Source organism: Sarcophilus harrisii, chromosome 2, assembly GCF_902635505.1.
Source record: "Sarcophilus harrisii chromosome 2, mSarHar1.11, whole genome shotgun sequence".
Classification (NCBI taxonomy): Eukaryota; Metazoa; Chordata; class Mammalia; order Dasyuromorphia; family Dasyuridae; genus Sarcophilus; species Sarcophilus harrisii.
This window is the reverse complement of record NC_045427.1, coordinates 44,850,154-44,871,334: the sequence shown is the minus strand read 5'-3', so window position 1 is coordinate 44,871,334 and position 21,181 is coordinate 44,850,154. Positions and strand designations below refer to the sequence as shown.

The 21,181-nt window shown below is 40.3% G+C and overlaps 1 protein-coding gene and 1 long non-coding RNA gene across 3 annotated transcripts in view; one reads left to right on the top strand and one right to left on the bottom strand.

Moving 5' to 3' along the window:
• GAS8 (growth arrest specific 8) overlaps window positions 1-3,103 on the top strand; it is a 29,405-nt gene extending 26,302 nt beyond the window's left edge. For both annotated transcript variants that reach the window (XR_004231617.1, XR_004231616.1), the window contains 2 exons: window positions 2,236-2,313; window positions 2,396-3,103. The gene's annotated coding sequence lies outside the window, so the exon portion shown is untranslated. The remainder of the gene's footprint in view (window positions 1-2,235; window positions 2,314-2,395) is intronic.
• On the bottom strand, window positions 167-20,841 carry LOC116421304. The gene is made up of 3 exons (XR_004231618.1): window positions 20,755-20,841; window positions 2,648-2,747; window positions 167-1,409 (listed from the first exon to the last, which is right to left on the bottom strand). It is a non-coding gene; the product is annotated as an uncharacterized LOC116421304 (long non-coding RNA).
• Between the last annotated feature and the right edge of the window lie 340 nt (window positions 20,842-21,181).

Below are 21,181 nucleotides of genomic sequence, written 5' to 3'. Positions count from 1 at the left end.
CCTCCCCCAAGGCCATAGAAACCTGATACATGAGAGTGTTTCAACCTGTCTAGAAGGGAGAGAGCCCCCCTGAGTTAGAGGGCCTGGGGCCAGGGAGAGGGCAGGTTGAAACCACTTGTTTTGGTGTCTTGGGACCCCGGCCACCAGTCATCTGTAAAATGGGGGAGCTAACAGCACCTGCCTCACAGGGCTGTTGGGAGGAACAAACGAGCTGATGTACAGAAAGCATTTGCAGACTTTAAAGTGCTCTGAAAAGGGCTTGGGCCCTGAGCTCCCTTCCTAGGAGCCCGCCCCGTCCTCAGGCTCATGCCGGAGGCCCACAGCGCTTCTCTGAGAGCAGCCCAGGGCTGTGGGCGGCGGGCCAACTTTGAGATTTTATGGAGCTGGTTTATGCTCCTGGAGGAGAAACAGAGCCCAGGAGGGGGGGACGTCCTGGTGACAGGTTTACAAGGAGCCACAGACAGAGGCCCCCGGCCAGGGGCTGGGCTAGCCTAGACCAGGAGGGAGCCTTTCTCCAGCCCCTTGCCCATGCCAGCCCCCAGGCCACCTGGGAATCTCCCCCGGTCCTGGGAGTCCCCCTTACCTCTCCTGGGTGCAGATGTTGCTGGACCAGGAGCAGCCGCTGAGCACTCATGGGACAGGCTACCTACAGAAAACTAGGGGAGGATCCCTAGGGTCCTGTCCCGATCCAGCCTGGCTCTGAATCACCAGGCCCAGGCTCAGAGAGTTCAGCTTGGAGGTGGTGCCCCAGCAGCCTGAGGGCCAGAGGTCATCTCTCCTGAACCTTGGCTCTCAGAGAGGAGGGGGGAGGAAAAGCCTTGATTGGGCTGGGCTTCCCACACATGGGAGATTAAAGAGTTTCTTCCCCCTGTGCCCCATGAGAGAGAACCCTGCCCCAAGCTAGCTAAGGGCCCTGAGTTGTTCCTGACATGGTGGCTCCCTCTGGGTCCAAGTACTCTCTCCCTTCCCCCCGGCCCAGCCCCTGACATCCTGGCAGCAGGAGCCCCTGTTCTACCCACCCAGGTGTGGACTGCCTTTATATGGGGTTCAATGCAGAGGGAGGCAGAAGCTGGCAGTGCCCTTGGCCCAGCGGAAGGAAAAACCTCTCCAGGGGGAGGCCCCAGGACACCAGGAGCTGGCTCCTCCCCAGCTTAGGGCCTGCGGAGGCCGGGGGAGGGATGTGGCCCAGCCAGTCAGACACGGCCTGAGTCAGGCTAGGCCGGGAGGAGGCTGGGAGAGGAGCCAGGGTGGAGGCCCGGCCCAGTCCCGGCTGCCTCCTCCCCTGCCCCTTCTCTTGGGGACTTCTCCTTTAGCTAGTAGTTCTGAGGGGCCCTCTGGTAGCCCCTCCAGGTACCCGCTTCCTGCTCCAGGCCTCATGTGCGGTTGGTGGTCTCTGGAGGCTGGAGGTTCTGAGGAAAAAGGAGAGAATGAGGGACAAACAATGAGCATGTAGCCCAGGGGGGCATCTGGGAGAAGGGAAGCTTTGGAGAGAAAAACGAAGCTGAAAGAGGGGACCCAGAGCCATTGACTCTTGGCTAGGAACCTCTGGCTGATGGCTCAGAGTGGCTGGGACCGATCATTGGAAAGAGGAAGGGCTTTCCCAAAATGGCCTCAGATATGAAGGGAACCATTTAGAAACCAGAACTGGCCCGAGCAGTAGTTCCCGTTGACAATGTCCGTTTTTCCCACCTGTTTCCTCTTCCCCAAAGGTGAAGGTATCTTTTGATCTACTCCAGATGGTCTGAAATTATGTATCCCATGGGATATTCTCTAGGGCCTTTCTGGGTCTCCCTTTTCCATGTCTATTGTGCTTCAGTTTAAAATCATGGCGAGGAAGGGGGTGTCCCTGATAACAGCACCAATACTATACCTTCATCCATTGTCCCAAGTTATAATTTTCAAATTTCCTGCTATAGACTGAGAACAGTTTGGCCTTTTCCTCCATCCCCGTATGTCTCTGTCTCTCTGTCTCTGCCTACTGGCAGATACCCCAAGGCCGGTATATGTCACAAATGGATGAAAACCGTACTTCAAAACCCAGCAATAATTGATAAAAAGAGACAATTTAATGGTTGCCCGCATCTCCAACCTTCCACCCTCCAATAAGTGAGTGCCCCTGGCTCAGAATTGTAATTCAATTACACCTTGAATTGACCTAAGCTGCGAATAAATGTTCACTGGGCCTGCAAGGGAGAGGTATTGGAAGGTCCATCTGAGGTTTGGATTTTCTGGCAGATGTCTCATTTTGGAGTTTCTGGTGTGAAATCATGATCATCCTATGAACGTGGCGAGAAGAAAGCGAAGAAAGACAAGGTAATTATTTGGCATGGGGCGGGGGGGAGACAGATGTTTGCTCTTGGAGTCCTACTTAATATTTTTCTTAATATTTAATCAGCACCCATGAAGCTGAATTTACCTGGAGTAGTTCTTCCTGGAGAGAGAGAGAGACAGAGAGAGAGACAGAGAGAGAGAGACAGAACCTCATTACCTTTGGTGATTAAAGGTGTCAAATTCTGGCTTGTATAAACCTGTGGTAGTGGTTTACTAATAGTTCATTTTTATATAGCACTTTTCTTACAAGATGAGGTAGAACCAACCTCAGAGACTTTCTTACATTATGTAGGATTTCTTACCATGGATTCCTTACCGTGGACATGATACTGGTTGGTTGAGATCTTACCAAATTCCTTTTTCCATGAACGGGTCTTAGAATTTGGGGTAGAGTTCTCCCAAAGGGGAAACAGGATCTGAAAGATTTAATAGAGTAATAAAGATTTTCCAGGAAATTATACATATTCACTCACAAGCTAAATATAGGCTTGATCACATTCAAACTAACTGTCCGTGGTTCTCTAGTGTCCGAGTTAGTCTGTTGTAGGCTTTGTATATTTTTGTGTCTGTTCTCTGTTCAGAATGTCCAGAGTAGACTCTGACCACTTTTTCCGGATTGATGTCTAGCCAGTTGTCTTATAAAATTTCATTTCCAGTAGAATGTAAGCTCCTTGAGGGCAAGGAATAATTTGGTTTGTTTTTAAAGTCCTTGTATCTCACTCCCAGAACAGTGCCTTGAACATGTGTTTAATAAATGCTTATTGAATTAAAATTATTTGACTTGTATCCTTCTATACCTGAAAAACCACAGTTAGCTTAGGGTAACAACAGTGAATTATCAGTATATGGTAAATGCATATTTCCATTAATCGCGACACAAATTTTAACCAAACTGAACTACTCATTCCCCCATCTTCCCTCATGTTTTCCCGCTCTTGTATTTTAACCAAACTGAACTCATTCCCCCATCTTCCCTCATGTTTTCCTGCCCTTGTATCTTTGCTTGCACAACTTCCCCCCTCTGGAACACCATCTGCCACAATGATGTCCATCCCTCATAGTCCAGCTCAGATGGCTCCGCCTCCATGAAACATACCTAAATTCCATCTGCTGGAAATGACCTTTCTTTCTTCTGAAATATCTAGTAATTCCATCATCGACCTGGGCCCAGCATATGTGCCTCTGTTGGCCTCTGGGTGACTTTATTTTTGGGAGATTGTGGTTCTGTTATTCATAGCTAAAGAGTATTTGTATTAGGTGTCCTATAGGCATCTCAGACGCAAGATGCCCAGAACTCATTTTTTCCCTCCAAGCCATCCGACACCACCATTCTTCCAGTCCCCAAGACAACCCCTAACTCCACAGAGCTAACTAGTTGCTAAATCTTACCACTGCTTTCCCCATCTCTTGTACCTGGCTTCTTCTTTGTATTCACATGGTTTTCCTACCCTAGTTCAGAACCTCCTCACCCTTTCCCGTCCTCCCTGCCTCATCTCTCCAATCTGCCCGCTCTACAGCTGCCATGGTTTCCCTAAGGTACAGATCTGACCATGTTACTTTGTACTCTGCAAGCTTGAGTGGCTCCCGATTTCTCTAGAGCTAAATATATAATACTCCAGCATATAAAGGAATATACAAAATGGTATATGTAAACATATAAAGGAAGACATGAAATAGTATCCATACACATATAAAAAGAACCTATAAATGCTCACATCCCTTCCCAACCTGCCTTTCTCATCCAATCTCAACACTCCAGCCAAACTGGATGGCACTCCTGCTGGGCCACTTCCCCTTACCTGAAATTCACTCCATTTTAGCATCCTTCGTTTTCCTTCAAGGTTCCCTCTCAACAGCCTTTCTTCATCTCCCCTAGTGCTTCCTTCCCCCTCAAAATTACCTTATGTTTATTTTATACCTATTTTATCTGAACTAGGTAGGGGTTATTTCTTCTAACAAAGGCTTCTTGAGGGGCAGGAGGGATTTCCATTTTTTCTTTGTTTCCTCATTGCCCGGCACATGATAGACACTTAGTAAATTTTCCCTCCAGATGCCCATCAATTGGGGAATGGCTGAATAAGTTATTGTATATAATTGGGATGGAATACTCTTATGCTGTAAAAAATGATGAGCCAGGATGCTCTAAGAAAACCTGGCCTTATGTAAACTGATGGCAAAGGGAAATGAACACTGTACACAGTAACAGCAATATTATATGATGATCAACTGTGAGTAACTTAGCTATTTTCAGCAATACAACGATCCAAGACATTTCTGAAAGACTTATGATGAAAAATGCTATCCCATCTCCAAAGAATGTTATCCATCCAACTGATGGAGTCTGAGTACAAATTGAAGCATGTTTTTTTCTTTATTTTTCTTGGGGCTTTTTGGACCATGTTATACAACATGACTAACATGAAATATGTTTTACATGACTGTACATATATAACCTATATCAAATTGCTTGTCTTCTCAGGGATGGGAGAGAGGAAGGGAAGGCGAGAATATGGAATGTGAAAAAAATTTCAAGCGAATGTTAAAATTTGTTTTTTACATGTAATTTGGGAAAAACAAGTTATTAAATTTAAAAATTCTTTCCTCAGTTTTTGTATTTTATGAAATGATGCTGTTCACGAATCCAACCATTTTGGAGAGTAGTTTGGAACTATGCTCAAAAAGTTATCAAACTGTGCATCCCAGTAGATCCAGCAGTGTTACTACTGGGATTATATCCCAAAGAGATTATAAAGAAGGGAAAGGGACCTGTATGTGCACGAATGTTTGTGGCAGCCCTTTTTGTAGTGGTAAAACTGGAAACTGAATGGATTCCATCAGTTGGAGAATGGTTGAAAAATTGTGGTATATGAAAATTATGGAATATTACTGTTCTGTAAGAAATGACCAACAGGATAATTTCAGAAAGGCCTGGAGAGACTTACATGAACTGATGCTGAGGAAATGAGCAGGACCAGGAGATCATTATATACTTCAACAACAATACTAGATGATGACCAGTTCTGATGGATCAGGCCATCCCTCAGCAACGATCAACCAAATCATTTCTAATCAGTAATGAACTGAACTAGCTATCCCAGAAAAGAACTTGGGAGATGACAAAAACCAAATTGAATTCCCAATCCCTTTTTTCAATTTTTGATTTTTCACAAGCTAATTGACAATATTTCAGAGTCTGATTCTTTTCTACAGCAAAATAACGTTTTGGTCAGGTTACTTATTGTGTATCTAATTTATATTTTAATTTTCATCTACTGGTCATCCCTCCATTAGGGAGGGGGTGGGGAAGAGGTGAAAAATTGGAACAAGAGGTTTGGCAATTGTTAATGCTGTAAAGTTACCCATGTATATATCCTGTAAATAAAAGGCTATTAAATAAAAAAAAAAAGAAATGATGCTGTTCACAAATATCCTTAATAAGAATTTGAAAAAAGTTTTAATATTTAAAGCAATCCTTGCCTACCTTATTTTTAGCAAAAAAAAAAAAATATCAAATATTTGCAGGTTTAATTGATTTGTAGATTATTTTTTCCCTGTCAGACAATGATTTGCATTAGCCTCTTTTCAAAATGGTTATAGTCCATGTGGGTGGGTTTCTGTTTCTTTATATATTTCCCATTTTCCAGCATCAGTAGCTTGCTTAAATAGGTCTTGTCAAGGCTATTTTAATTTCAAGCTTTTATCTTTTTTTAAAACTTCTAATTTGATGTTTATTTTGATCTTGGTCTCACTGAATAGAGCTGACTGATAAATGATACACTGATAATCAGACATTCCCCCCAAGATACAGTAAATTTCATTTTTAAAAATTATATTATTCAGTGTTTGCCATGTCCAGCACTTTCCGACTCTCTTCTTGGAAAACAATATTCATGATAAAAAGGGTAAATGACAGATATTGGAAGTGCTGTGGGAAAATAGGCACATTAATGTTGGTTGAATTGTGAATTTCCAACCATTCTGAACATGAATTTAGAACTATGTTCCCAAAGTCACTAAATTGTATATAATCTTTGATCCAGTAATACTACTGACAGATCTAAGTACCCAGAGACACTAAGGGAAAAGAAAAAAAGACCCATTTGTAAAAAAAAAAAAAATAACAGCTTTGTTTTGTAATGGCAAAGAACTGGCAACTAAAGGGGTGCTACTAATTGGGGGAATGTTTTGAACAAATTTTGTTATATGAATTAATTAATGGAATACTCTTCTATTGTCTGAAATGAGAAAAATAGATTGTTCAGAGAAACCTAAGAAGATTTGTAAATGGAAGAACAATTTATGCAAGAATATTTAAAAGATTTTCAAAAGACATAAGACTCCAAGAAAAGCCATGATTCAAAGGGATTGATGATGAAGACCTCAATTAACAAAGAGGTCATACTAAAAACCATTACATTGAATTCCCAATCCCTATATCTATGCCCACCTGCATTTTTGATTTCCTTCACAAGCTAATTGTACAATATTTCAGAGTCTGATTCTTTTTGTACAGCAAAATAACGGTTTGGTCATGTATACTTATTGTGTATCTAATTTATATTTTAATGTGTTTAACATCTGGTCATGCTGCCATCTAGGGGAGGGGGGTGGGGGGGTAAGAGGTGAAAAATTGGAACAAGAGGTTTGGCAATTGTTAATGCTGTAAAGTTACCCATGCATATATCCTGTAAATAAAAGGCTATTAAATTAAAAAAAAAAAACAAAGAGGTCATAGATTCAGGATGTAGAATAAGGCATATTTTGGGGCATGGGCAAGGCAGAAATTTGTTATATTTGACTGCATTTTTTTTTACAAAGGTTTTGTTTTTCTTTTTTTTTTTCTGGTTGGGGCAGAGAAGGCTGGAAGAAGAGAAAAATTTTATTAATCAAAAAAGAAAACTATTCATCATATGTAGACATGATTTCTATGTTATCTAAAAGTCTATGAATTCATTTCTTGATCCTAAGTCACGTTTCCCAACCTGGTTATTGTGGGGTGTTTTTTTGAGGGGAGAAGCATCCTCTCCTATACTTACCTTTGCACTGAAGTCAATAAGTATTTAAATATATATTGTCCATACATTCCTTCTAGATTAAGACTTTCCTTATCACAGTTTTGATATATTGCAGTTTGGCTAATTAAATTAGATGGGAATTTGGGGGGAGTTTTGTGGAAGCCACTGATGACACATGCAAACCAGCAAATGACTCAGAAAAGTATAGCATTATATAATATCAACATATTTTACTTATTAATACCATTATAATTCAGACTTCTCTGGTACAAAAGAAAGGTCAAATTTTATATACAAATTTTCCAGATGATAAGGGTACTGTAATCCTAACCCCAAGATATGGAAGGGATAACTATTGATTTAATTTGAAGATTCTTATAAAGTCCTTTATAGAATTTCTTTTCTGTCTTAAATAAACTATAGTTATTGAGTGGGAGGCTTGCTTTTTCTTATATTTATCTTAAGCATTGTAAGACAAGATGACCCATGAAATTACTCTTGTTTTAGACTAGAAGGGAAGCAATAAAGTGGGAAAACATTTTTACATCCAAAGGTTTTATTTCTAAAATATATAGAGAATTGACTCAAATTTATATGAAATCAAGCCATTCTCCAATTGATAAATGGTCAAAGGATACGAACAGACAATTTTCAGATGAAGAAATTGAAACTATTTTTTGTCGTATGAAAACATGCTCCAAATCACTATTGATCAGAGAAATGCAAATTAAGACAACTCTGAGATACCACAACACACCTCCACAACACACCTGTCAGATTGGCTAAGATGACAGGAAAAGATAATGACAAATGTTGGACAAATGGAAATGGGGGAAAACTGGGACACTGATGCATTGCTGGTGGATTGTGAATGGAGCCAGCCATTCTGGAGAGCAGTTTGGAACTATGCTCAAAAAGTTATCAAACTGTGCATACCCTTTGATCCAGCAGTGTCACTCCTGGGCTCATACCACAAAGAGATACTAAAGGAGAGAAAGGGACCCACATATGCAAGAATGTTTGTAGCAGCCCTCTTTGTAGTAGCCAGAAACTGGAAAGCGAGTGGATGCCCATCAATAGGGGAATGGCTGAATAAATTGTGGTATATGAATGTTATGGAATATTATTGTTCTATAAGAAATGATCAACAGGATGATTTCAGAGGGGCCTGGAGAGACTTACAGGAACTGATGCTGAGTGAGATGAGCAGAACCAGGAGATCACTGTACACGGAAACAACAAGATTATACAATGATCAACTCTGACAGACGTGGCTGTTTTCAACAATTACATGATTCAGGGAAGTTCCAATAGTCTTGTGATGAAGAGAGTCATCTGCATCCAGAGAGAGGACTGGGACTGAGTGTGGATCACAACATAACATTCTCACTCTTTTTGTTGTTTGCATTTTTTTTCATTTTTTCCTTATCTGATTTTTCTTGTGCAGCATGATAATTGTGGAAATAGATACAGAATTGCACATGTTTAATACACATTGGACTACTTGCCATCTAGGGGAGGGGATGTACAAGAGAACCTTTTAGTCAGCAGCATTCTGTTTCATTTCTAGTAAGAATATTTAGATACTAACAAATTAAGGAAAACTCTCACAGATTAAAGCAGGAACAAAAACATAACCCTGTGGAGGCAGCTTGATGTTAACAGAGAGACCATTGAATTTAGATGATCTGGCCATCAAGTCCTGCCATTTTATTTAGTATATATAGGGATATTGGTATAGATGTTATGAAAATATGAATATTAGTATAGAGATATATTTAGTATTATTTATGTATAAATTTAGTATTTAGTTTGTTATATATATATTTGGTTACACACACATAATATGCTGATTTACATATGTATTTGAGATATATCCTTATATATACATACACCAGTTTATTTAAAATTTAAGTATTTATGTATATATTTGGGATATATACTGCATATCTCTTATTTAGTATTTACTTTATTATATATGTATTTGGTTACATATACATATGTCGGTTTATTTGAACTGTATCCTTATATATACCTATGCCAGTTTATTTAGGATTGGTGTATTATTTAATTTATTATGTATCTATGGTTTTATGTGTTTATTATGTATCTATCTTGAGTGTGTATAAAGTTTAGTATCTGTTAGCATTTAAAGGCTTCTCTTGACCACCAGGGGGAGGGATAGGGCAAGCGAGGGAGCCAGGTGAGCTCCAGCCTTCCATCTTTCCCAGCCATCTGCCAGCGCTCAGGAGGAAGTTTAGAACCGAACGTTAAATTCCAAGCTATTAGGTATTAGTTTTTGTCTTTCATGCTCAGCCTTGACTCTGCTCTTGCAGACAGTTTGTCATCTGCTCATCTGCAGCAGTTACCTAAATCCCCCCCGGGCACAAGCCCTGATTCAACAGGGATGAAGTCAGTCTAACAATTTACAACTTGTTCCCACACATCTCGGGGAGCGGGAGCGGACCTTTCCCAGAAGCTCCTGAGCCCGGGGCAGGGGATGCTGCTGCCTCTTGGCTCCCCTTCCTTCCGCATTCTTTCTAGGGAGGAGAAACCAAGAGGTAGAGCCCCTCCCGTGGTGCTCCAGTCTAATAAAGGCTTCTTTTTGGATTCTCCAACCTCCATGGCCCGCCCCAGTGGCTTCCTCTTATGGAAAAGGACACCGGACTGTTTGGCTCATCAGGGACATCTGTCCCTTCTTGAGCATTTTCCTGCTCTTGAGTCTGGGGCTGGAGAAAAGCACGTCCTGTGGTTAGCTTCCATCATCAGAATGATCTGACAATATTTAGAACCAACATGCTTTTTCCTGTTGCTTGTTGGGATTGCTCAGAGTCTCTACTTTTCTTTGACGTATCCTAATTCTCCTCTGACACTGTTCCCCTGTTAAAATAACCTATTTGGTCTCCCTGCATCAGACGCTTCCTCTATTCCATTCTCCATATAACTGCCAAAGTCATTTCCCCAAAGCACTGCCCTCTCTCGTCACACTGAAAGGGGTTTTGGGGTGTCAGGATGCATTTGTGGGTAGGGGACAGCTATCCTGGACCACTGGGAGAGGTCATCCTAGGCAAGAAGTAACTGGGAAAGTCTCCTCCAAAATGGTTTCTGTTATCCCCAGTGAGGCCCAGATTCTACTCTAGAAATTCATAGGATTATAGCGTTTTAAGATTGCAGCTTAGAAATAGGTCACCCACCCAACTTTCTCATTTTGCAGAGAATGAAATGGGCTCAAAGAGACGGCTTGCCCCCATAATCATTCAGCTCATTACTTCACAACTCTTACTTTGAAGTAAGATTTGAAATCAGGGCCTCTGACTCCTAATCTAGCACTGCTACCCAGGATGCCATGCTGCCTCTAGCACAGATACGATGGAGAGTACTGGAAATAGAACAACAGAAGTAGAGTTTAAATCCCAGCTGGGTCACTGCTTCTGGTGTGATCACGGATGGTCATTCAGTCTCTCTGGGCCTCAAACTAAGACATTGGGTTAGGTGTTCTCTGAGCCCTAAATCCAAGATGTTGTGCAAAAGTCAAGTCTTGTGGGGCTAGATTGTTACCCATCATGGACTGCAGAAGGCCATCTTTGAACACCACCAGTATTCTCCTTGAAGGCTCCATGCTTAGGAATCACAGAATACTGCTATTTTAGAAGAATAAATGCATTGTTCTTCAGGTATTTTATTAAGCATTTAATATATACAAGGAAATGTTTTACAGATTAGAGATACAAAAAGATAAAAGTGAAATAGTTCCTTAACTCCAGAAGCTTTTGTTATGATGAAGAAGGCAATATGTATTTATGTATAATACATTTTAAATGAATATAATGTAATTATGGGGAAGAGGTCATTAATGGGGGACTTGAAGGGCAGGGAGAGTTAGAAAAGGTGTTCTATAAAATGTGATACTTCTGTTGAGTCTTTAAGGAACTCAGATGGGGGCAGTTAGGTGGCACAGCTCCAGGGTCAGGAAGGACCTAAGTTTAAATGCACCCTTAAGACACTTACCAACTGGGTAACCTGAGGCAAGTCACTTAACCCTGATTGCCTCAAAAATGGAACTCAGATTCCTAGAGGTAGAGGTGAATTCCAGCATTCCAGGAACGGAGGATCGCCAGTACAAAAAATACCAGGATGGGAGCTAGGGTGTCCTGAGTACAGAACAGGAAGCCAGTGTGTCAGAATTGTGTTCTTAGAGTGAAGCAAAGTGTAAGAAAACCACAAAGTAAAGAGGTGAAACTAGAAATAAGCTTTAATATCCAAAAGAGCTTACATCTGATCCTTAAGGCAGTAGCTACTGGACTTTGTTGAGCAAGGTGGCTACACAGTCAGACCTGTGCTTTGGGAAAATGACTTTGGCAGTTATATGGAGAACGGAATGGAGGAAGAGTTTGATGAAAGAGATCACATAGATTATTCTATTTCATCCAGGAGAATGGCATTAGGGTGAGTGGAATAATCAGGGATATATTGAAGAGAAGAAGAAACCCCAAGTAAGCCCAACAACAAAAGGAAAATACATTTTGCTTCTAAACTGGTTGTTATATTGAATGTACTCAAAGAAGAGTCTAAAAAGACTCCATCAGATAATGTATGGTCACTAAAACTGGATCCATCACGTAATGAAAACAAAATATAATAGATGAACAGCCTGGGTACTATATAATAAATTTTAAAAATCAAAATTGCTGTTGGGTAGATAAACTATGGGCAAAACTTAAACTATTTTAAGACATGGGCAAGAACTGGAAAAATATTATGGAAAAAAATATTGAATCAGGGACAGAAAAGACTTTTGATTCTTATCCTAGTTCAAATCCTTCATAATCGCTTCAATTATTGGGTATTTGTAAGTACCAGGATATTAACCCTACCTTCCAGAGTTATTGTGAGCAAAGTTCTTTTATAAACATTAAAGTACTATGAGTTATTGTTGGGGAGGAATAATGATGTACCTCCATTCTTCTCACTGGGAGCAATAAGCCACAATTCTGCCCTTTGGATGACAGAGGTTAGTTTGAGGTAAAGCTTTAATTAGTTAAAACTCTTGGCCCAATCCAAGAAGGCCATTGCTTTCAGTCTAGAAAAGCAGAGAGAAAGCACCTGAGCTCACCAATTATGGCTTGTCCTAGAGCTTGAGGAAATCTGCTGTTCCTGCTATTTCCTTTCCCTCCTCACCTATTTCCAGCCCTTGGGGTTTTTAGATTCCCTTCCCAGATTTCAGAAGATGATTCAAATGGTCTGGCCTCTGAAAGAAGGAGAGAGCTCTATATAGCACCATTTATGGAGTGTTCGCTATGGGGAGAAGCGTATGGCCAATGGTTTCATTGTGAAGTGACCCTCGCCAACCTTCTCTCCGCAAGAGACTGGCTGTGTGAATGGGCACCTAAGGATGATGGCACTAGGAGGACGGTGGGAGGGGAAAGTCACTCCCCCTGAAACCTGAGAAGGTTCCGTTCCCCCGGGGAACACTGTAGCCACCATTGTCCTCAGCTCCCTCCCAGAGCCTTTAGGGCCCGGGGGGGAAGAAAAGGGAGGAGAAAGGAAGGGGTCTGAGTCATTCTATTTGTTTCAGTAATAACTGATTCTTTTCTTCCCAGAGCTGGTTTGGTTGAAATTGTAAGTCTCCAGAGTTGGCCCATCTTCACTATACTTTATAGTGGGAGGAGTGTGGGATGGTGCAACACTAATCTTTGCTTCTAACTTTAGGAAGGTCACTTAGGCACTCTGGGTCTGTTTCCCATCTGTAGATGGTCACCCAGTACTTTTCAGCTCTCAGAGTTTGTGATTCTAAAGCCATATGGATGGCAAACCTTTGTTTCCCCCCCCATGTGGCAATGCCAAGGAAACCCTTGGCACATCCCTGTTCCCACTCCCATCCGCCTATTCCAAATGGCATAGGAAGCAGCCTTGGTTAATCTGAAGAGCCAGATTCGGTCAGAAGCCAAGGCACTTTCGAGAGTCAGTAAAGTTTTATTAAGTCCTACCATGTACCAACAACTGTGCTTAAGCACTGGGGATAAAAATAAGAAAGGACAGCCCCTGTTGTCAAGGAATTTATGATGAAACGGGGGACACATGAAGACACAGTGGGTTGTGGGTTATTGGTTATAGGATCATTACAGCTGAACGGGGCCTCAAAAGCCATCTAGTCCAATGCTCTCATTCTACAATGAAACTAAAGACCAAAGAAATTGTGACTTGCCCTATATCACATACACTGTCAGAGGCAGCACCCAACCCAGCTCCTCTGAGTCAGAGCCAGTACTTGTTTCCCTATAACGATTAAAAGTGCCAAATCCAGACTCATGAATACTGTCTGAATACTGAGGGAGAGAGCCTGCAGGTTGTGGGACCATGCACATCTAACTTGGTATTGATGTGGGATATATAGGGGCAGAATGTTTCTGGCCACTGGAAATGGTTCCTTTAAGGCTAGAGCTTAGACCATCGGTAAACATTTATTAAGCACAGTTATTTGCCAGAAACTCTGCTAAATGCTGGGCAAAAGATAGCACAAAATCTAATGGAGGTGAACAGAAATGGAACTCCAGGGAGAACTCCAGCATGGACCCTCCTCGTTTGCCATTGCATTCGCACCTACAGGCGGTAAGATCTCCACCAAGATAAGGGAACTTTGGAAGACATCCCATGGCTATGGGACTGACCCTGAGTGGGACAGTTCTAAATCAAGAGGGGGAGAAGAAAGTCAATGATCTTCAGGCAGAACAACACTGAAGGACCAGTGGGGCTAGAAACCCTGAGGAGACATGGCATCCCCTTGTCCTCTTCTGGGAGCTTTGGAGAACTGTAGGCAGACCAGGAGGTAATGGCTGGCTATGCAGCTGGCTGGGGGAGCGCCCAACAAAGAGTGATTATCTGCTCCTCAGTAGGAGACAAACTATGGGCAACAGGGTGGTTGAAGAGACTGCGACTTCTGGGAGAGCATTGACCATAAGTGGGTGCCATTGTTTTCCCGATACTCTCTGTGAGCTGGTTTGTTTTCTTTGACTTGTAAATAAAACCATTCATTCTTTGAGTCTTGTGTACTTTGCTTCTGTAGGGGTCGAGGATAATACAGTGATTGGTACAGATAATAAAGTTCCAAGATTATCTAGATGGAGGAGAAGTGAGAAATTCCCCAAGAGTGAATTTAGAGGCTCCTCATGATGTGAGAAGAGATTGCTGTCCTTTGGTGGGAGATGGGATCTTCAGCCATCCTGATCTCTGCTGGTCTTAGAGTAGCCACAGAAGTGCTCTGGAGTCTAATGGAGAGTAATCCATTCACTTGCTCACTCCAAAGAACACTTCTAGAGTTTATTTTGTGCAAAACACTGTAGGGACACCAAGACACTTATAAATGAGCTCTAACTTTGCTTTTACCTTTAAATTCCATGATTCCAAGATGGTACAGATCTTATTCTCAAAGATTCCACCATTGAGGAAAAGGCATGCACCCAAATAAGTACATTTCTAGGTTTATTTGGTACAAAACACTGTAGGGACACAAAGACACCTATAAATGAGCTCTAACTTTGCTTTAACTTTTAAATTCCATGATTCCAAGATGGTGCAGATCTTATTCTCAAATATTCTACCATTGAGGAAAAGACGTGCACCCAAATAAGTATGATAAATGCAAAGGAGAAGTCTGATTAAAAGTCTATGAGCATTTTGAGGCAGGAAAGACCAGTTGCACTTGAAAGAGTCAGGGAGGGCTTCGTGGAAGAGGTGGCTTCTAGTTGAGCCATGGAGGAAAAAGAGAGCATCAACAGATAGAGATGGAAGTGGAATGGAGGAGTCTGTCCCCACTGAGAACAGATGTTGGAGAGTTATCCAGTCTGGCTGACTGAAAAGTACACAAAGGGATAAAAGTATGGGATAAGGCTGTTAAGATAAAATAGAGCTAGATTGTGGAAGGCCTTAAATGCCAAGATTGGCTTATATTTATTTGCAGAGGTTATCAGGAGCCACTGAGGGTTATTTACTAGAAAGGCAATATGGAAGATCGCAGAGTAGCAGGAAGAATTACAATAAGCTCCCCTCTACTCACTTGCTCCCAACTCCTCCAAACAAATCTAGAAAATATTGCAGACTGAGTCCTGATCCAAGCAAGCAAGAGTCCCAGTGAGTTACTTTTCTAATCTGGGAAAGCGTCGGGACGTGGGGAAGTTTGTGGGCACCTGGGATGGGCCCCTTGAGGAGCATTCCAGTGCCCAGGAACTATGCCGAAAGGTAAAATGAGTCCTAGATTCATAATGGGACAGCATTGCAGGAATAGCTGAAAGCTACTACTCTGTACTGGGTCATAGATACAGGATGGACAACAGAGGCAATCTGTGTTATTCTAGGGTAAGAAGCAATGGGGACAGGGTCCTAGGTGAGGCAAGTCCAGGAGCGAACAGCAGGTGCAGGGCTCAGACCCCAGGAGCAAAGCAGGATCTCAGTTCTATCTTCCAGCCCAATCTGAAGAGGGAATAACCAAGGCAGGAATCCCAGACCAAAGGGGAGTCTTCAGTTCTATCACTTAGAACCAAGAAAACTTTCCAGCTGGCTGATGCTGAGTCTAGCAGCATCTAGGTGGCAAAGTGATTGGATACTGGACTTGGAACCAGAAAGACATCCTCTTGTTCAGATCAGCCTCACACACTTACTGGTTGTGGGACCCTGGGCAAGTCACTTAACCCTGTTTGTTTCCTCATCTTAGTTTCCTCATCTGTAAAATGAGCTGGAGAAAAAAAAAATAGCACTGTCTCCATTGTCTCTGCCAAGAAAACCCCAAAGAAGGGAGTTGCTTAGGACAGAAATTTGCAGAGATCAGATCAGGGGGGCAACCATCAACTTTGCACTGAAACAGACCGCTGTGGAGTACTGAAAGCTTGCTAGGACCAAGCTAAAGCTGTCCGTGAGATCCTGGAATAACACAACGTTTAATACCTCCAAGAAAACATCAGCAGGGCTAGTCCAATCCTTCTCTCCAGAAGGATACAGAGTCTAGCCCTAAAATAAGACTGAAGTCAAGAAGTAGGTTGGAAAAATAAGGGAACAAAAATAAAATTCTGCATAAAAAGTTATTATGGTGACTCAAGACCTAAACCCAGAAGGAGAAAATGATTACAAATCATTCACAAGTAAAGCTTCAAGGCAAAACATATCTTGGGCACAAATTCAACCAGAATTCCTGTAAAGCAAGAGTAAAATATTTGCATATAAAGAATTAAGAGAAGACACCTTCAACCCAATCCTTTATAGAAATAGGGCGTCTATAGGTGTGGCACATTGCACAATTTCAGAGTTTTTCATTGTATTGATTGGTTGTGTTGATTTCTTCCTATTTTTTATTGTCTTTAAAAAATACTGCTTGTTATATGGGATGGCTCTCTGGCAGAGGAAGAAAAATACTGGGGGAAACTATGATGATGTAAAAAAAATCATTAATTAAAATTATTTTTTAATGTTTTTTCTTTTTTTTTTATTTTATTTTATTTTATTTTTTTTATTTAATAGCCTTTTATTTACAGGATTTATACATGGGTAACTTTACAGCATTAACAATACCCAAACCTCTTGTTCCAATTTTTCACCTCTTACCCCCCCCACCCCCTCCCCTAGATGGCAGGATGACCAGTAGATGTTAAATATATTAAAATATAACTTAGATACACAATAAGTATACATGACCAAAACATTATTTTGCTGTACAAAAAGAATCAGACTCTGAATTATTGTACAATTAGCTTGTGAAGGAAATCAAAAATGCATGTGTGCATAAATATAGGGATTGGGGATTTAATGTAATGGTTTTTAGTCATCTCCCAGAGTTATTTTTCTGGGCATAGCTAGCTCAGTTCATTACTGCTCCATTAGAAATGATTTGGTTGATCTCGTTGCTGAGGATGGCCTGATCCATCAGAACTGGTTTTAATGTTTTTTCTAAGGAAACATCACAACCTTTTATATTCTACTTTTCCCTATCACTTTTCCCTTTTTTCTATCCCTAGGAACAAACGATATCTTGGGGAAGCAGGAGCCTTTCAGATAGCCTTGTGTCCCATTTCTAGTCATCAGGCTTCCCCAGTGAGAAGTGGGCCATTGCTAGCAATTCACCTGCCACTGGCAGCCCCACTATCTGCAATTGCACCTTGTCCTACTGCCCTTAAGATGGCCAAATTTGATGCCCCAAATGGCTACCATTACATACAGTGAGAATATCAGTGGGCTCAGCTGTTGACCAAACTCTTAGTCATTGCATTACTGGTGGCTTCAGAGGTACAAATAACAATGAGCTTTCAAGGCCTGACATCACTTATCAGGAATCCCGAAAAACGCAGACAAGGTACTACCAGCAACAGCAGTTCAACCCCTGATATTACAAGATGAAGCAGTTCTTAGAGTGTTTGCAGAACCAGGAAGATGTCAAGTTTTTTGAGATATTCATTGAGAGGCTGAACTAATATATATTTGTAAGTGATTAACCTATTTCAAAAGAAAAAATGGAAAAATCAACTCTGAAGATCAAGCTAATGTAGTATAATCCATAACTGATAGTAAAATGATAAAGAAATCTGAAGTCACCAAAACAAAATTTAATAAATAAAATGAGAGGATTAAATGAAAAAATTAAAAATGAAATGAGAGCTGTGAAAGAAAGAATTAAAAAGGGAATTAATATGAAGTGATTTGTGATGGAAAATGTCATCCACACCCAGAGAAAGAACTATGGAGGTTAAATGTAAATTGAAGCATTATATTTTCACCTTTTTGTTTTGTTTTTTTCTTTCTCATGATTTTTCCATTTCTTTCACAACATGAATTATATAGAAATAGGTTTAATGTGATTATATGTACATAACCTATATTGGATTGTTTGCTGTCATGGGGAGGAGGAGAGACAGAGAAAATTTTGGAATTCAAAATCTTAAGAAAAATGAATGTTGAAAATTCTCTTTACAAATATTTGAGGGGAAAATACCATTCAGTACAAAGAAATTTTTTTATTAAAACTTTTTATTTTTAAAACATATGCATAGATAATTTTCAACATTCACCCTTGCAAAATCTTGTGTTTCAAATTTTTTTCCTTCCTTCCCCCGTCCCCTCCCCTAGATGGCAAGTAGTCCAATATGTATTAAACATGTGCAATTCTGTACATATTTCCACAATTATCGTGCTGTACAAGAAAAATCAGATAAGAAAGGAAAAGGTGAAAAAAAAGGCAAGCAAAGAACAACAAAAAGAGTGAGAATGTTATGTTGTGATCCACATTCAGTTCCCACAATCCTCTCTCTGGATGCAGATGACTCTTCATCACAAGACTATTGGACAAGGCCTGAATCATCTAATTGTTGAAAACAGCCATGTCCGTCAAAGTTGTTCATTATATAATCTCGCTACTGCTGTGTGCAACGATGTCTTGATCCTCCTCATTTCATTTAGCATCAGTGCATGTAAGTCTCTCCAGGCCTCTCTGAAATCATCCTGCTGGTCATTTCTTTACAGAACAATAATATTCCATAATATCCATATACCACAATTTATTCAGCCATTCTCCAATTGATGGGCATCCACTCAGTTTCCAGTTTCTGGGCACTACAAAGGGCTGCCACAAACATTTTTGCACATGTTTTCCTCCTTTAAGATCCCTTTGGGATATAAGCCCAGTAGAAACACTGCTGGATCAAAGGGTATGCACAGTTTGATAGCCCTTTGGGCATAGTCCCAAATTGCTCCCCAGAATGATTAGATCAGTTCACAACTCTACCAACAATGCATTAGTATCCCAATTTCCCTACATCCCCTCCAACATTCATCATTATCTTTTCCTCTCATTTTAGCAATCTGAGAGAGGTGTAATGGTACCTCAGAGTTGTCTTAATTGCAAAGAAATTTTTAAAAAGGGAATTAATAGCTTGGTCCAAGAGATATGAATCCTTACCCAAGCAACAAACTCCCTGAAAATTAGAATGGACCAAATAAAAACCAATGACTTCATAAGACAACAAGAAATGTTAAAAGCAAAATTTAAAAAATAGAAAACCATGTAAGATATCTCAAAACTCAAAATGAGTGACCCGGAAAGCAGGAGAGAGAGAGAAAAAAGAATCATCAGGATACTTGAATGCCATGACCATTCAATACCTGAATGTCAAAACAAGAAACAAGGCATCCTATTTCAAGAAATCTTAAAACTGTACACATTAGAACCAGAGGGCAAAGTAGAAAGAGAAGGAATTCACTGTTTACCTTATAAAAAGAACCCCAAAATTAGAACATCCAGGAACTTTAAGCCAAAATCCACAGTCTCCAACTCAAAAGAAAAAATACTGTAAATAGCTAGAAGGAATTCAAGTTTTGAGGATATACAGGATCCTGAGATCACAAAAGATTTAGCAGCCATAAACCATAAAATCACAGAAAACCTGGAATATGATCTTGCAGCAGATAAAACATATGGGCTTATAGCCAAGAATAACTTATCCATCAAAACTGGATTTCCCCTGCTTGTGGGAAATGAAGATAAAAATAAAAATGTAAACACAAATGAACAATAATAAAGGACAACAAGAATAAACTGCTTATGTTCTAATATGGTAAGGTGATGTATATATCCCCTTTGAACCCTACCTGTCATCATCTGGGGTCCTAGAGGAAATCTAATTAGATTCAATACCTGAGGAATAATTCTGTTATGTCTTGATGATTTTGAGGAAAGAATGTAAAGAGAAAAAAGAGGAATAAGTTGGGGGAGGAAGGAAAGGAAGGAAAAAGGAAAGGAAGGTTAGGAAACATTATCTCATATAATTAGAGTGCAGCAAGTAGAAATTTAAATAAACAAGGAGGAGAGAGTAGAAGGGAGCAGCTGATACTTGAACCTTATTCTCATATAAACTGATCAAAGGAAGAAAGAATGCACATTTACACATAGTTGGGTTCAGAAATACTTTTCATTCAACAAGGAAATAGGAGGGAAAGAGGAGAAGGGAGGAGGAGGGATAATTAGTCAATAAGAATTTGTTTTAGAAAATGTCAAGCACTGTGTTAAACACTAGGGATACAAAAAATTAGGAGAATAGAGTGGGGAGGGATTAGTCTTAAGGAAAATAAACTCAAACTGAAGATGTACAAAAATATTTAATTTTTTTAAGTGGGAAGAAAAGGAAATTGAATAGGTACCTATAAACTGGGGATCTGCTTAATGAATTATGGTATATGACTGTGGTGGAATATATTATGCTACATAAAAAGGATATAAAGGATATAGTTTCAGAGAAACTTGGGAAAACTTGTGGAAACAATATAGACTGAAGTGAACAGAACCAGGAGAGTAATTTATAGAAAGACAACAATATGGTAAAGGCAAACAATTTTGAAAGAATTAGCAATTCTGTTCAACATAATGATTACTCACGATTTCAGAAGACTAATACTTCCTGATAAAGAGGCAGACTCATAACGCAGAATGACACATTTTTTTGGACAGGACCAATGCAGAAATTTTTTTTTTTTTTGGCTTAACTATGCTTGTTTATAACAGTATACAACAAAGGAGTTTTGTTTTTGTTCTTAACTGGGAGTAGGAGCTTATGCTGGGAGGAAGAGAAAGTGAATTCTTGCTGATTAAAAAATTTTAATTTAATTTTTTAAAAAAAGAAATATGGTCAGAACAAGTGCCTTAGGAAGGTTAGTCAGTGAGATTATGGAGACCAACAGATTGGAAGTGGAGCGTGAAGAAGAGACTGGGTGAAAGAAACTGAAAATAGGTTTGGGCCTAAGTATGAAGGAAATCTGGAGTTTCTAAGATGATATTAGGATCAGAGACTTCTCTTATTGTGCCT